The 17,425-nt window shown below is 41.7% G+C and overlaps 1 long non-coding RNA gene and 1 pseudogene across 1 annotated transcript in view; one reads left to right on the plus strand and one right to left on the minus strand.

Annotated features, from left to right (window-relative positions):
- The window catches only part of LOC128104725 (uncharacterized), a 102,511-nt gene that overhangs the window by 37,686 nt on the left and 47,400 nt on the right, over nucleotides 1–17,425 (plus strand). The gene's annotated exons all lie outside the window — the stretch shown is intronic.
- Nucleotides 5,684–6,174, minus strand: LOC128104717 (peptidyl-prolyl cis-trans isomerase A-like; annotated as a pseudogene).

The raw sequence follows: 17,425 nt of genomic DNA on the forward strand, positions 1-17,425 counted from the left end.
TGCTGTGGGCAACAGAGCTGCCTTCACAAAGAGGTCTCAGTTCAAGACTAGGACTTAATTATAAAGGTGGAGACCTCAAATCAGCTGTACACTCCTCAAGCCAGTGCTTCTTTAATGAAGGGGAAGAAAAAAGTTCACTCTTGTAAATCATGAAATAGAAATCAATGCCTCGTAGAGTTGGAAAGCTGCTTTTTGGAGAGTGGGATTCTTCTTCTTCCTCTTCCCCTTCCCTTTCCCCTTCCCCTTCCCCTTCCCCTTCCCCTTCCCCTTCCCCTTCTTCTTCTTCTTCTTCTTCTTCTTCTTCTTCTTCTTCTTCTTCTTCTTCTTCTTCTTCTTCTTCTTCTTCTTCTTCTTCTTCTTCTTATGTGTTATACATTTTTTTTTAAAAAGATTTCTTTATTTATTATGTACACAGTGTTCTGCCTGCATGCCAGAAGATGGCACCAGATCTCATTATAGATGGTTGTGAGCCACCATGTGGCTGCTGGGAATTGAACTTAGGACCTCTGGAAGAACAGCCAATGCTCTTAACCTCTGAGCCATCTCTCCAGCCCTGAGAGTGGCATTCTTTAGGCATTATGAGTGGGTCATATTTGCTGTTGCCTACCAGATCCAGATGTATTTCATGGGAGGGTTCCAGGACAGATGCATCAAGAGATTGCAGCGATCGTTCTCAGACTGTCTCCAGCAGGCTATGTGACCACACACAAATCACTGTCATCCTCTGAGCACCCACTGCTTGGGATCTGTAAAAAGAAAGGAAGATAGCAAGCTGAAAACTGTGGTTATGCTTTGAGAAGATGCTTCCTTGTATACTACAACAGTAATTGGCAAAAAGGGACTGCATCCTTAAAACCTCCCTGTAACTCAGTTCTGTGACTGGAGTCATGGGAGTCTGTGGAATGAAGTAGTAAGAACAAGGTGACTGTCACTGTTCAGAGGATGGTGAACTTCACTGTTGGCTCCAGGCCTTGTGCCACACAGCTAGAACCGCACAGGAATCTGGTAGAGGTGTTTCCTTAGTTTTATGTGTTTTTCCAGTTTCTTGTGAGACTCTTTTGTTCTTTGACCAGAATTCATCAACAGTAGCTGTAGTCAAAGGCATCAGAATGGGAATGATTTCATCATTTTGTTTTTTTTGAGACAGGGTTTCTCTTGTGTTGTTTTGGTGCCTGTCCTGGATATCGCTCTGGAGACCAGGCTGGCCTCGAACTCACAGAGATCTACCTAGCTCTGCCTCCCAAGTGCTGGGATTAAAGGCATGCACCACCACTGCCCGGCTCAATGTCATCATTTTTAATCGGAGTTTGAGTAAGACATTTTTTTTAATAAGATAGTTTTTGTTTCATAGTAAAATGGTAAAGAAGACACAGAGGTATCCTAGACACCCCCTCCTCCCCCTCCTCTCTGCACCAGCAACATCCCTCCAGTGGTACATTTCTTGCAACAGATGAACCTACATTGACACATCATTGTTCCCCCTTACTTCATACTTTACATTATGGTCCACTCTTGGTCGAATCCACAGCAGATTTATAATGACAGGTAACCCACATTAAGCATCCTGAAAGTAGCCACACACATCCTCTCTGTTTTGCCTGTTTATCCCCTTCTTCCTCCCCTGCCTCACAACTCCTGACCTTTTTACTGTGCAGTTTTGCCTTTTCTGGAATGTCATGGAGTTGCAGCCATGTCTTAGGTAGCCTTTGTGAATTAGTTTCTGTCAGTAATACATATTTAGATCTCCCCCCACCCTGTGTGTGTGCGTGTGTAATGTGCATGGACACATGTGTGAAGGCCAGAAGTGGACATCTGGTGCTTCCTCCCATTGTTCTCCATATTTACCAAGGCAGAGTCTCTCAGGTGTATCCAGAGCTCACCAGTTCAGCTGCTAAGCTTGCTTGGAGGATCCCATCTCTGCCTCTTGAGAACTGACATTACAGATGGGCGCCATGCCTGTCTGCCATTTCCATGGCTTCTGGGGATCCCAACTCCAGTCCTGCTTTTTTTGTGGACAGCACTTTACTCACTGAGCCATCTCCTTAGTCCTATATAGATTTCTGCACCATGAGCCAATATATTACTCAGTTTTAGTGCAGAATGACATTCTTCTGGATATACTCATATTTTTAAGATCTATTTCTTTACTGAAGGGCATACTGGTCAAAGGACAATTTTCTGTTATATTTTTGTGTTGTCTTTTGTAGGGTTGGCAGGGTAAGGCATGTGAGAAGAGAGCTTGCATACGTGTGGAGAACTCATATAAAGTCACACGTTTCCCTATGAGAAGGCTCTATTGACAACCATTCTCCTTATTCCTACTCGTACCTGTTGCCAACATGTGTGGTGGGATGCTTTCCGTCTGCATCTTTTTTCATCATTTGTGGTTTATAGTTTTCACTACACAAGTATCCTGCCTCTTAGTTAAGTGTATTCTTAAGTGTTGTATTCCTTTTGATGATGATATGGGACTTTCTTGGTTTCCTTTTCAGGTACATTGTTAGTGCATTGAAACACAGTTTTTGCATGTTGATTTTTGTGTCCAGCAGCTTCCTTAAATAATATTTTTAGTTCTAACTGATCAATTCTTCTAGCACCCTCTCTTTCTCATTCTCCTTTTCTTTTTTTGGCAGAGCCTCCCCATGTAGTCTGGGTTGGCTTTGAATTTGTGACCCTTTGCCTCAGTCTCTTAACTGTTAGGATAACAAGTGTGCACCACCATGGTTGGCTGCATCATGGCATTTTTAAGTTGGAGTCTTTCTATATGTAATGACTCTCAGGCCTGTCAACAGGAGCACTTTATTTCTTTTCCAATTTGGATGTTCATTTGTTTCCTTTTCTTGCTCAATTGCTGAGGCTAGACTTCTACTACTACATTGAACAAAAGTTGAAAAAGTGGTGTCCTTGCCTTGCTCCTGATCTTAGGGAAAATACTTTTAGTTCTCCCCCGTAGGGCATTGTTGTTGGTTGTGGGGTCTTCATGTATCGACTTCTGTTGCACTGAGATACTTTCAGTTTCTGGTTTGTTGAGCTTTTGAAATGGAAGTCTTTATGTTGCATTTTGTACTTGTCTCACATCTGTTTGAAGAGTCATGTGATTTTTCATTTTTATGATAAATGGTATCTGTATTCCAAGGATAAATTCCACTTGCTAACAGTGTATGCTTCTATTAGTGTGCTATTGGGTTTGGTTTATTAGCATTTTGTTGAGGATTTTTTTGTATCTATATTTATTAGGAATTTTAGCCTGTGGTATCTTTTAAGGTTTTTAAAAAAGTATTATTATTTTTTAGATTCTCTTATAAAGCGGTGGGCATAATCATGACAACTTTATAGATGGTGTCATTGTACTCCGTCTTCATTTGGTCCCCTCCGCCACTGCCCTTCTCCATTCCCCCTTCCCTGCTGCTGACTCCCTTTCTTTTCTCTTATTACTTATATTCCATTACCATCTCCATTTCCTCCTTCCCTTAACATCTCCTCCACCCTTCCTGTGGTCCTCTTTCTAGTGTTGGGACTCCCACATGTATAAATACATGTACAAATAAAATTTTGGATCTCACATACGCAAGAAAAAATTGAGTATTTGTTTTTCTGAGTATGGCTTATACACTTAACATAGTGATTTCTAGTTGCATCCATTTTTTCTACACAAATTTTTATGATTTCATTTTTCTTTATAGATGCATTGTGTATATTACTATATTTTACTATTTTTAAATTTTATTTATTATGTATACAGTGTTCTGCACGTCAGAAGAGGGCACCGGATCTCATTGCAGATAGTTGTGAGCCACCAAGTGGTTGCTGGGAATTGAACTCAGGACCTCTGAAAAAGCAGTCAGTGCTCTAAACCTCTGAGCCATCTTTCCATCCCTACTACACTTTCTTTATCCAGCCATCCATTGATGGACACCTAGACTGATTCCATTTCCTGGCTATTGTGACTAGCACAGCAATAAACATAGGAATGCAAATGTCTCTGTAGGATATTGATGTAGATTCTTTAGATCTACATTCCAAAGTGGTATAATTGGGTCCTTTCTAGGTCAATTTTCAGTTTGTTGAGGGTCCTCCATACTGGTTTCCACAGTAGCCATGGAAGTTTGTACTCTTACCAGCCAGAAATGAATAGGGTTCCTTTTTCCTCCTTTCACATTTTTGGTCATTTGCTTTCTTGACAATAGGGATTCTGCCTGGGGAGGGATGGAAATCTCAAAACAGTTTTAGTATGCATTTCCCCAAAGGCTAAGGATGCTGAACACTTTTCTAAGTATGTATTGGTCATTTGTATTTTTCCTGTCAAGAACTATTTACTCATTTTTTTTAGCCCATTTATTGATCGCATGATTTCACTTTTTGTGTGTTTCAACTTTGCAGTTATTTGTATATCTTAGACATCACACCACTGTCTGATGTATACTTTGCAAAGACTTTCTCCATTCTATAAGCTATCTTCACTCTGGTGTTTTCTTATTTTGTGGTGTAGAAGTATATTAGTTTCATGTAATAGAATTTCTGGTGCTGTGGGGGCTTTGATTATGCTTGAATGTTGAAATGGTTTCCCTATGTTTTCCTCTAACATTTTCAAAGTTTCAATTTTTACATTAAAATCATTGGTCCACTTTAATTGTTTTTTTTTTTTTTCAAGGTGGGAGATATGGATCTCATTGCATTCATCTACATTTGTTTTAGAGGCCATCTTTTCTCCAGCGTATGTTTTTGCCAGCTTTGTCAAAAATTTGGTTGCTGTGTGGGTCTATTTCTGGGTCCTCCATTCTCTTTCACTGGCCTGTTTCACTGCGGGTCTGTTTTCATGTTCGTGCCATCTGTTTTTGTTACTATGATTCTGTGTGTAATTTGAGGTTAGGTATTACGATACTTCTAGAGTTGCTTTTTGCTATGAATTGCTTTGGCTCTCTAGAGTTTTTTGTGCTTCTATATGAATTTTATAATTCTTTTTCTAGGTCTGTGAAGAACGTCATTGGGATTTTGGTGGCAATTACATTGAATTGTCAATTCTTTATGTGATTTAAGCATTTTTACAATATTAATTCTACCAATCTACATAGATGGGAGGTGTTTCCATCTCCTCATTGCTTCTTCAGTTTCTTTTCTTATTTAGTCATACTCATAAACTTAACTCTGCAATCCAGCTAGATTTGGAGGGGGATGAGGAAAAAATGGAACCGGAAGAACTTCGGTGCTGTGGATATCGTTCTGTATAAATAAAACACTGATTGGTCAGTGGCCAGGCAGGAAGTATAGGCGGGACAAGGAGAGAGGAGAATTCTGGGAAGTGGAAGGCAGAGGAGGGAGACACTGCCAGCTGCTGCCAGGACAAGCAGCATGTGAAGATGCCGGTAAGCCACGAGCCACGTGGCAAGGTATAGATTTATAGAAATGGATTAATTTAAGATATAAGAACAGTTAGCAAGAAGCCTGCCACGGCCATACAGTTTGTAAGAAATATAAGTCTCTGTGTTTACTTGGCTGGGTCTGAGCAGCTGTGGGACTGGTGGGTGACAGAGATTTGTCCTGACTGTGGGCAAGGCAAGAAAACTCTAGCTACACTTCGGTGAGAGTAGAGATGATAGGGTATTGCAGGCAGATGGAGTGGGGGCACTCTCCTGAGCTACAGAAAGAATTGTCTGATGGGTAAGATGCTCATGAGTCAAAAGAATTAGAGTTGTCCACAGTTGGAAGTAGTGATATTGCTGGTCTTGCCATTCCCATACCTAAAACGCTCCATGGCTTCCATGATGCTCATGCCATCTTTCACCTTCCCAAAGACCACATGTTTGCCATCCAGCCACTCCGTTTTGGCATTGCAGCTAAAACCCTGGGAACTGTTTGTGTTTGGCCAGCATCTTCCATGGACAAGATGCCAGGACCTGTATGCTTCAGGATGAAGTTCTCATCCTCAAATTTCTCCTTGTAGATGGACCTGCCGCCAGTGCCATTATGGTGTGTGAAATCACCATCTTGGCACATGAATCCTGGAATAATTCTGTGAGAGGAGGATCCACTATATCCAAATTCTTTCTCTCTGGTGCTCAGAGCACAAAAGTTTTCTGCTGTCTTTGGAACTTTTTCTGCAAGCATCTTGAAGGAGACGTGGCTCCAGGGCTGGCCATCAGCTGAGATGTCGAAGAACATGGTGGAGTTGACCATGGCTGCAGGAAGTGGCAACAGGAGACAGTGGCATCTACTCTTCTTCAATTTCTTGCTCTGTTCAACTGCCTTTCTGGGACTTCCCTCACTGTGGGGGTGTGGCAAGCTGAGCTGAGACTCCCTGACTTGTGGATGTTTCCTGATCTTAGGCTTCTGAGATACTTCAGTTTTAGGCAATAGATTTTCTCTCAGGATGACACTCATCTGTTCTCTGAGTTGTAGAGCTTGACATATAGTGCTGGAGGAGACGCTGTCTCACAAAAGCCCAAATTGGATTTGAGACTCATTAGGGTTGTGGGCCTGTCCTGAGCATAAGACTGCCTGGTTTTCCCCTTAGAAGCAATTTGTTTCCTCTTCCCCTTCAGGGAGCTGCGCCACCGAAGCGCCTCTACATCATGCTCTACCCTCTTCCTCGTTCTGATGCTTTCTAGCATTCTCTCACTTTGTGGATTTCTTTCTGTGGAAGCTCTTTCTCTGTTTCTCTCTTTGGAATAGAGTCTACTTTTTTTAAAATTCAGACTCTCTCTTTTACCAGCTCATACACAGGCAGTCCCTATCTGCCACCTACCCAGAAGTCTGCCGTAGTCTTCATCAGCCTTTTATAACGGGGTCGTGCTGACCTTATGCAATGAGTTTATAACTTATTTTTTCTCTTGAATTTCTTTTAGGCTATCCAGTTTGATGCCATTTATTTGCTCATAGTCCTATTCTTTTATGATCCTATTTATATCAAGTGTAATGTCTTCTTTCTGGGCTTCCTTTGATTCTCTTAGCTTAGTTGAATATTTGTCAATTTTATGTATCTTTCCAAAAAACCTTTAAGTTCACTGCTCTTTTTCCTATTGTTTTGTTAATTTCTGTCTATAATTTCTTTTTTTTTCCTGCTAACTTTAGGCTTAGTTTGCTCTTCTCTTTAAAATTTTTTTTCTTTAAGTGTATTGTTAGGTTGCTTGAGTCAATGTATGAGAGAGAGGGGGTGGGGGAAGAGTGTGTGTAAACATGTTCATGTGTGTAGGCAGTTATTGCAATAAACTTCTTCTTACTGCTCTTGGTGTACCTGTGGTTTTTAATGATGTGTTTTCATTTTCATTGGTCTCCACACATTTTCTCATTTCATTTTTTATTTCTCCTTTGACCTAGTGGTGGTTCTCAAACGTGTTGTTGAATTCACACATGTTTGTAAAATTTCCAGTTTTCCTTTGGCTGTTGGTTTCTAGTTTCACTCTGTTGTGATCAGTAAAGATACTTGGAATGAGCTTTGTCTTCTATAACACTTGTTTTGTGACCTGATACGTGGTCTGTCCTGAAGTATGCTTAGTGAGTCAGGAGAATGTATATTCTGCTGCTGTTTGGTGGAATGTGTACATATCTGTTAAGTTCATTGTCTGCAGGGCTGTTCAGGTCCTTTTTTTTTCCAAATCGATCTCTAAAGCATGTTATAACCATTATTGAAAGTGGGATGTTGAAGTACCTTACTGTTACTATTTTGATGTCTATTCTTCCTTCAGTTCTATCAAGGCTTGCTTTGTGTTTTATGCCCCCTGTTGGTGCTAATAATAATTGACACATATTCAAGGTAGACGATATATCATTATAGAAGTTCCTTCTTTGTCTCTTGTGATAGTTTTGGTTTGAATTTTTTTTTTTTAACTTGAGGTAAGTATAGCTACCCCAACTTTTCTTCTGGTTACCATTATGTGGAACATCTTTTCCCCTTGTGTCGCTTTCAGCCTATATGTTTCTTTAAAGCTGAAGTGTTGGGGAATATTATTTAAAGGTGTGTTACTTTTGTTTGTGTTTGCATTTGTTTAACTTGGTGAAGCTGTGTCACTGTGCCTGTCTAAAACACCTGATGGTCTAATAAAGAACTGAATAGCCAATAGCAAGACAGGAGAAAGGATAGGTGTGGCTGGCAGGCAGGGAGAATATATAGAAGGAGAAATCTGGGAGGAAGATCTAGGAATGAGAGAGAAGGAGGAGGACTCCAGGGGCCAGCCACCCAGCCACCCAGCCACCCAGCCACCCAACCCCCCAGCTACACAGCAAGCTACAGAGTAAGAGTAAGATACAGAAGTAAGAGAACGGGAAAAGCCCAGAGGCAAAAGGTAGGTGGGATAAGTCAAGAAAAGCTGGCAAGAAACAAGCCCAGCTAAGGCTGTGCGTTCATAATTAAGAATAAGCCTCTGTGTGGTGAGTTTATTTGGGAGCTTGGTGGTGGGCCCCCCAAAAAGAAACAAATAACAACAGTAATGTGTGTTTCCTATAGACAATGTGTAGCTAGGTCTTTCTTTTACATTCTATTCAACGACTTTATGTCTCTCCCACCCCAACCTCTACTTTATTTGTAGAAACATCACAGGACACCACTTATCTCTAAATAGTGTGTGAGTGTGCCACACCAGTCTGTATGTCTTTACATTGGCAGATAAAAGCCTCTTCTATGGGGCCTTCACAGGGTCTGGGTACCTTTGGGAGCCTGAGCTGGAGCAGGAGTCTGGGACTGAACTGTAGCTGTAGCCTCAGTCTTGATTTGGCCTTGGATTTTGGCGGTCTGAGCCTGCAACCCTTGGCCATGTAGCTACGAAACTGCTTCCTGGTGTTAGGGTGGGCCGTGCTGTGAAAGCAAGTCAGCAAAGCTTACAGTTGGGGTCCTTTGGCATTTTGGGTTTAACTGCCTTGGTCGTCACAAGGGCCTTGATGACCTCTGCACCTTCACTCATTGCTTTCACATTGTTTCCTGCATCTTCTTCAGGCCTTTCTTGTTATGCTTCCAGGCAAAGCACATGCTCCTCAGGAACTTGGAGCTGACCCCCTCATGAGACTTATCAGTGTGATTGGGATGTCTTGATTTCATTTCTGTGTCATTTTCTGGACTAGCTGCATGTGATGTGGTTTCCAAACACACACACACACACACACACACACACACACACACACACACACACACACACACACAATTGTAGAGACATAGACATTAAGCAATGCTGTTATAAAAAAAAAAATCAGAATCCCATAAAGCAGCACAGATCTGCTACTGTTGCTGTGCCCAGGATGATTTGAGTTTATTAGCTTTTCAATCATCACCCAGGAAGGAAATACTATGAGTCACATCATTAGAGTTCTGATAAAGTGCAGTGACTACAAAAGATCATAAAGCAGGTGAAGATACATTATAGCCACACAACAATGACATTTTTGGCAAATCTTATTTAAACATTAAAAAATATTTTGTTTTATGCGTATGGGTGTTTTGCCTGAATGTATGTCTGTGTACTATGTGTGTGCTTGGTGCCTGTGGAGGTCAGAAGAGAGCATTGGATCCCCTGTAATTGGACTTACAGATGGTTGTGAGTCACCATGTGGCTTCTGGGAATCAAACCTGGGTCCTCTGGAAGGGTAGCCAGTGCTCTTACTCTTAAAGAGTCTTCTCTTTAGGTCCATCTTTGGTAATCTTTATATCACAACAGATGGTTGGATGATTGTTTAGGACCAGAACATATTGCCTAACAAAGCCATAGTGAAAAAGGAAGTAGGTAAGGGCACATGTAGACTGGAGAGGAATGGATATCTCTGTTCCAGTTATTGTAGGTAGGTCTGGCTGATGGATATAGAGAAGTTTAAGGGAAACAAAGCTAAGTGAATGGGTGAAAGAAATGGTACATTGGAATGAATGTTCTTCCATGAGGTTAAGGTCATTGTTAGAAATAAAGACAAAGGCAGTGACAGTCCTCTGGGTGCTCACACCCGCAGTGGTCCTGGTGAACAGATGGAAGAAAGGATGGCTGAAAGAATGAAAGAATGTTCTCAGTAACCAGGAAAACTTCAGCTACACACATCTACGTCTCTGAGCATACAAAAATGGGTGAGTCAGAGTTATTAATATAAAGTTACAGTGGCAATAGTATGTTCTAGTGATGGCCCTATTTTAAAAACCAACTTCAAAATCTGTTTCAAAATGTCATTTTAAATCCTGTGTACATCCTCTTTTGCATTTCTTTAAAGAGTCAAGTCAGTTGCTTACAGTTTATTACTTTAAACATAGGGAAGTACATCTGATATCTGTCCACTTCTCCCTATAGCTAGTAAACAGACGGGTACCAGAACCAATATGATGTCCTCATTGTGCCATTGACTATGTGTGTGTAGGCATTGACCATGTGCAAGCATTGACCTTGTACAGTCATTGGCCATGTGAAGGCATTGACCATGTGCAGGCATTGACCATGTGAAGGCATTGACCATGTGCAGGCATTGACCATGTGCAGGCATTGGCCCTGTGCAGGCATTGGCCCTGTGCAGGCATTGGACATGTGCAGGAATTGACCTTGTGCAGGAATTGACCTTGTGCAGGCATTGACCTTGTGCAGGCATTGACCATGTGCAGGCACTGGCTATGTGCAGGCATTGACCATGTGCAGGCATTGACCATGTGCAGGCATTGACCATGTGCAGGCATTGACCATGTGCAGGCATTGACCATGTGCAGGCATTGACCATGTGCAGGCATTGACCATGTGTAGGCATTGACCTTGTGCAGGCTTTCCAAGGTCAGTGATGTGGGTTGGATTTCTGTCAGGATTGACTTGTTTTCTGCAAGAGCTGGGTCTCCCGCCTGCTAACATTTGTAATCTTTCCTTACTATCTAGCCTGCTGTAAAATTACTAGTACAGCTTCCCCAGGCAATGACTTTGTGATTTCCTATTTTTTTTATTGATCAATAAACAGTTTTAAACCAAAAAACCCCACAGTGAGAATAGAAACTTATTTGGTACTTGTAACTACCTGCCTTGGAGAAGAAAGAGGGATTGGAAAGATAAGAGCCTCAGGCATCTGCTGCCTTCTTGATGCCAACACTGCTAGATGAAAATGAAAAGACACAGCCATAGGTTAACAAGATGTGTGTCTACACTATGCTGAATAACCTACTGCCTCCCATGGAATCAGCCCGTTGTATCCATGACCTGTGGATGCAAGCATCATCTTCTACAGACTCAAAGAGGGCAGGTTCCGGCTGTGGTGTGCACCACTGTCTTCATAATGCTATGCAAGTGCTTAGAATAGACTTACAAACCAAGAACTATCTGTTGAATAAGTGATTGAATAAATAATGTGGCTACTGGACTGAAGACTAACAGAGTGAATTTATTTATGTGTTACACTGGGGCTGTTTTCTAGTAATTTCCTTGAATAGGCGACACACTAGGCTGTGTTTTCTGTTCTCTATAACATCTAGCTTTGGTTATAATCATAAAGATCCTGTAGTTACTAGTGATACCACCCCAATGGTTATACTTCCCAGTATCATTTTTTTTGTTTGTTTGTGTTTTTTTTGGGGTGGGTGTAGATGAACAGTCTTATTAAATAAGAAACACAGAACCAATTGCAGAGTTAAAAGCCCAAGAGGTCAGAGCAATAGCTAAAATCTATTTTTAAAGAGCAACTTGTTTAAAATGTTTTACATTGCTATGGATTTTAGTTTATTGATACAAATTTAAACTTAATTTTGTTATACTGTATATATATTTCTTCTCTTGTTGGAGGTATTTTGTTTATGTAACTCATTTAAATTGTAATGGATAATTAAGAATACAGATTAATAGTCTTCTATGATAGTCAAACTTGTAGCCATGTTAGTTAAGTTTTCTAGGTATACATAAGATATATTTCAGATAGATAGGTAATCTTCAAATACTTCAAAGACCTACAGAATATGGCATTTAAAATATTTTTAAAATTTAGACTTTCTGGACAGTGAGACATGTCTGCTCCTGACAGCACTGATTTACTTCAGAGAGGAGGATGGGCATTGAAGATACTCTATATAGCCGGGCGGTGGTGGCGCACGCCTTTAATCCCAGCACTCGGGAGGCAGAGCCAGGCGGATCTCTGTGAGTTCGAGGCCGGCCTGGGCTACCAAGTGAGTCCCAGGAAAGGCGCAAAACTACACAGAGAAACCCTGTCTCGGAAAACCAAAAAAAAAAAAAAAAAAAAAAAAAAAAATGAAGATACTCTATATAGAGTTTATCTTCTTGGCAAAAATAGCCATTTGGGCAAGAAACTATTCTTGCCTGGACTGCTTGATGGACTGGACATGCAGGACCCATAGAAAGGTGACCACTGAACTTTGCTTGGCAAAATGGTCCTTCAGGTTCCTGCTTTGCAGAGGAAACTGCCAGACATTCTACAGGATACAGAGAAAAATGACTGAGAGACTCCAGGCCTGTGGGCTGAAGACAGATGCCCCAACTTTACAAAGGAACATTAGGTGACTGTCCAGGCTGCCAGCTGTCTCTATCTACCCTACAAGACTCCCGAAAGTTGCTTGCATCCTTCTCCCGTTTCTCAGGTAATAGTATATCCTTCTGGGGTCTTTGATGTAGTTGAAGACTAGTTATAATTTTCCTTAGTTATGATAAAAGATAAGTTAGATATGAAACCTTAGACTCACAAATATAAGATAGATAGGGTATCTTCTTTAATTTTGCCAAATACAAATAGATTAGATATTATAAATAGACTAGACATTGTAACTGTAATTCTTGCTTGATAATTGTTTTGTTATCTGTAATTTTACTATGTGAAAGTTAAACCCTTCCTTTTTTTGAAAAAAAAGGGGGGGAAGTGCTATGAGATGTTCTGTATGTTAAATGTGTTGCTCTGATTGGTTAATAAATAAAACACTGATTGGCCAGTAGCCAGGCAGGAAGTATAGGCGGGACAAGGAGAGAGGAAAATTCTGGGAAATGGAAGGCTGAATCGGAGAGATACTGCCAGCTGCCATGACAAGCCAGACGTGAGGTACCAATAAGCCACGAGCCATGTGGCAAGGTATAGACTAATAGAAATGGGTTGATTTAAGATATAAGAACTAGATAACAAAAAGCCTGCCATGGCATACAGTTTGTAAGCAATACAAGTCTCTGTGTGTTTACTTGGTTGGGTCTGAGCAGCTGCGGGACTGGCGGATGAGAGAGATTTGTCCTGACTGTGGGCCAGGCAGGACTGGAGAAAATTCCAGCTACAGGTGGGGACTTTGTTTCTGGGTACATAGACTTCTAAAAATAAATTTCAAAAACAAAGCAATATTTTAAGAGAAACCAAATCAATAACACAGTGGATGATTTGTGATTTAAACTTAACATTCCACATGGGCCTATTTTGAAGGCTGAGAGGAACTTCTCATATTTGTTGATATCATCTTTTAGTCAAGGAACATTTAGGGATAGGATGCAAAGAATCATTTTGACTGGTTAAGCAGTCAGGCTTTTGAGCAGCAGTTCAGCTGAGACCCATTCTGGATGAGGACTCAGAGGCCTCCAGTCTGAGGAAACAAGACCAGCTGAGAAGTTGGCCAGGTGAGGTTAGCTGTGGCTTGTTCTGTCTCTCTGACCATCTAGCATTTCACCCCAATAACTGGCCCTGGGTTTGATTTTATTAATAAGAACTTTTTAAGATTCCTGCTACATCGTTTTAAATAACATTGCATCATTTCCCTTTCCTGATAAGAAATTCAAGAAACACTAACCTTCTGGTTTTCTTATTTCCCATCAGCTGACCAACTCCTGCTGCCTGTGTGATGATCATGACCAGGCTTGGAAAATTCAGTGACGATCAGGGCAGGATCTCAGGAAGAAAGGAAGAATAGGAGAGCTAGTTTGTATTTCACCAAAGCAAGAACATTCTTCACATTGTGTGTGTGTGTGTGAATGTATGTATGTATGTATGTATGTATGTATGTATGTATGTATGTATGTATGTATGTGTGTGTATCTGTGCTATAGAATGCATGTGGAGGTCAGAGGACAGCTTTCAGGAGAAAGTCCCTGGAGGTTCTTCAGTCTCTGTTTCCCATCTTGCCTTAGACATGTTGGGATTACAGAAGAGTGCTGCCACATCTGGATTTTTTATATGCATTCTGGGGTTCTGAACTCAGGTTGTCAGGCTTGTGTGGCAAAGTCTCTTACCCACCAAACCATCTTCCTGGCCTCAGGAATCTTTTAAATAATAATAAAATTTCCCTTTGTTTGCTAAGCCTGGCCTTGGAGGCACTGGGATCTGAAGGAAGTTTTTTATTTTTGTTGCTCATTATCTGTATAAGGAAGCTAGTTCAAGATTGAAGCCAGAGGAGCCCTAACCCCAGTCTAGACCCTGACTGTGAGTCCTGTTTACTGTCCTGCTGTCCTAACCTATCCTAGATGAAAAGGCCTCTCAACCCCTTTGTTATCCCCCTAGTACACCCACATGTCCAGTTACTGGTGGGAGCTAAAGTAGACATTTCCTCTAGTACCTTCTCTGGCTCACCCTCTCACCTTTAGGTTGCCTGGCTCTTGGGTCCTTCCCAAGACACTGACAAGATGCTGACTTGTAGCTGGGTGTGCAGCTCACTAACCTGAGATTCTAGATATAGTCTTGACATCAGGAAAGTTGCCCAGTGTCCATTGGCTCCATTTGTGATGCTTCCAGACTGGCAGACCTCAGTAGCAGTGTGAGGCATAAGGCCTTCCACACAGCCAACTGATGCAATTGATGAAAACCCTGTCCTTTTTAAAATGTCCCAGTAAGCCAAAATAACTCATATTTCCCACATAACGTTTGAGCAGATTTATGTCCCTTTAAGAACACATGTGGTGTAAAAAGATGAAGGGAGAGAGGGCCTAAAGTTTTACATATGGTAGCAAGGTAATCCTAGCCGAGTTGGCTTCTCTCTGGAGAGAGCCTGTGGGGTATAATTAGCGCAGTGCTAGCCATCCCAACAGATCTGTATTTGAGCAAATTGTGGCTAAGATAAAACTGGAACCAAGGCTAAATTTATCAATAACAAGAATTTTTTTTAAAAAAAGAAAAGACAAATGAAGTTGAAGTTTTTCCTTGTTTATTTTAATGTCCAGAACATTTCCGAGCTGACTTATGCCACAGCTTTGGATTTTTCCTTTTTTTTTTTTTTATTTATTTTACAGTTAATTGGATTTCCAGGTTTGCAGCCAGTCACCACAATTGATCCCTGAAAAGATGGATTTATTGCTTAGCCAGGCAGAATTCTGACAATCTTCAGAGGCTGGAAAATAAAAGAAAACAGCCCAGACATAGAGTACTATGGGTCATCATTGGGTCAGACCAGCAAGATATGTTAGAGCTGGCAGGTTTATGCTCGAACTTCAACACAAGCAATCTTCTTGCTAAACGGGCAGCACCAGGGCCCAGTGGAATATTTTGTAGGATGCTGTCAGTGATTCATGTTTAGGAGAAAATGGACCTCAGGATGACACCCTGAGGCAGATGTCAAATTCTAGACAGGTTGGACCTGTGAGCAGAGAATTGACTAAACTTGAAACAGCTCACACCTTTGTTGTCTCTAGCTTAGAGTAGAACCATATTTTGACTGGTGAGTGGCTCTCCTAGAATGCTATACAGGCTCAGTGGGCAGAAACAATACAGAACTAAGCCCACAGCTACTCTTTTTATTAGTTAAAAAGCAGCAGAACATTGCACTAAGGAGCTGACAGGGTCTGCCCTCACCTGGGAGCTGGAGGGGTCTGCCCTTACCTGGGAGCTGGAGGTGGTCTGCCCTTACCTGGGAGCTGGAGGTGGTCTGCCATCCTCTGGGAGCTGGAGGGGTCTGCCCTGGTATGAGAGTTGCTTGCTAGGAGAAAATATTGCAACTAACACCCAAGAGACTAAGTATAAAAATGGCCAATATAGAGAACTAAACTCTGGCCCACAATCTCCACTCACTAGTCTAGAAAGCCTGGCAATAGCCCCTGTTATGACTGGCCTCAAATGACCAGGACTCAATTAGTAACTGAAAGCGTTCCCAATTTTTCCCAATTTACCATTAAATAGAGAATACCAATCATGTCCCCCAACCAATCACATAGCATCCTTCCTGAGGTCCACCCCCTTCAGCTAGCCTCTCCACAACAGTTTCAATTTGAGACAGAGCCAAGGCTTCCCTTTACCCCACTTTCAAGCCTCCTTCCTCCCCTGCCTGCCTCTGTCTACCAGAGCTAAGCAGCGGTGGGTGGCCGCCTTGCTAGAACAGCCTCACACTAACTGGATTTTGTTCTCCTTTGGTTGGTCTTCATTTATTCCGCAGCCCCAGCAGGTGAGAATGCATAGGTCAGACAGCGGTAGGGGAAGAGTGTTCTAGGAGACAGAGCAGCAGATACACCGACACTGGGACAAGCAATCCTCGGATAGATCCTTCAAGCTGAAGAACTGAGTATGGTTAGAATGAGGACAGTGGGGAGAGACTCTGGCACAGATGTGGCTGGGACTAAGCCCCTGCAGAGGGGAAACTGGGATTATGCATCCATATGAGTTGTGTTGGGAGGTTTTGGCCTTGATCCTCATTAGGACTTTGCTTTGGTTGGTGTTTGGCACCTTTCCTTTGATATCATACGCTTCCATTGTGATTGCTCTCAGTTCCTGTCTGTGGCTCATTACATGAGCTGTCGCTTTTCTTATTTTCTACACACAGGAAGACACACCTTGCTGTGTGTGAGTCTTACTCCTTGCCAGGACTGGCTCCTCTGGCCTCTGGGGATCTGGTGAGGTAAGCTCTGGCTTGTCCAAGCTTCCCTCTCAGGGAGGAGCTCTCTCCTTTTGGTGGCTTGGGATGCAGAGGTGGCTTTGGATCATGTTGTCATTTTGGACCGTGTGCACCAGGATGATAGGATAAAATGGAAAGGATAACTTAAGTATGGGACTGAGGGGTGCTGCTGACTTCTGGAAATCATGAAGAGAGAAATATACTTTTACCTTATTCAAGACACTGTTGTTTCTGTCTCTGTGACCACAGATGACCTCTATTCTAACCCAGCAGTTCTCAAAGTGTGATCCACCCCTGGGGATCTCCGACTCATTTTCACAAGAGTCCACTTTTTTCCAACACTATTTTCATAAGCATGCTAGAACTTTGTTTTCCCTTTCACTCTCATTTATTTACCAGTGGATAATTAAGATGTCCAGAGATGACGTAATGACTCAGTCATACCACAGTAGACTGATTGGAAAAGCAGATGCACAGAGATGGACATTTCCTATGAAGTCAGGTGTTGAAAAGTCTTGTAGAGGTACAAATCAATGTGATGCCTCTCAATAAAAGTGGATTTGAAGGTAATTATTTCAAATACTTTTTGTTTTATTATTTTATTATCTGTGTGTATATGTATACATTAGTATGTATGTGTGCACATATGTGTATGTGTGCACATCTGTACACATGCATGTGGAGACTGGAGGTCAGTGTTGG

The sequence above is a fragment of the Peromyscus californicus genome, unplaced genomic scaffold, assembly GCF_007827085.1.
Source record: "Peromyscus californicus insignis strain IS unplaced genomic scaffold, ASM782708v3 Scaffold_11__1_contigs__length_118956290, whole genome shotgun sequence".
In the NCBI taxonomy this organism is placed as follows: domain Eukaryota; kingdom Metazoa; phylum Chordata; class Mammalia; order Rodentia; family Cricetidae; genus Peromyscus; species Peromyscus californicus.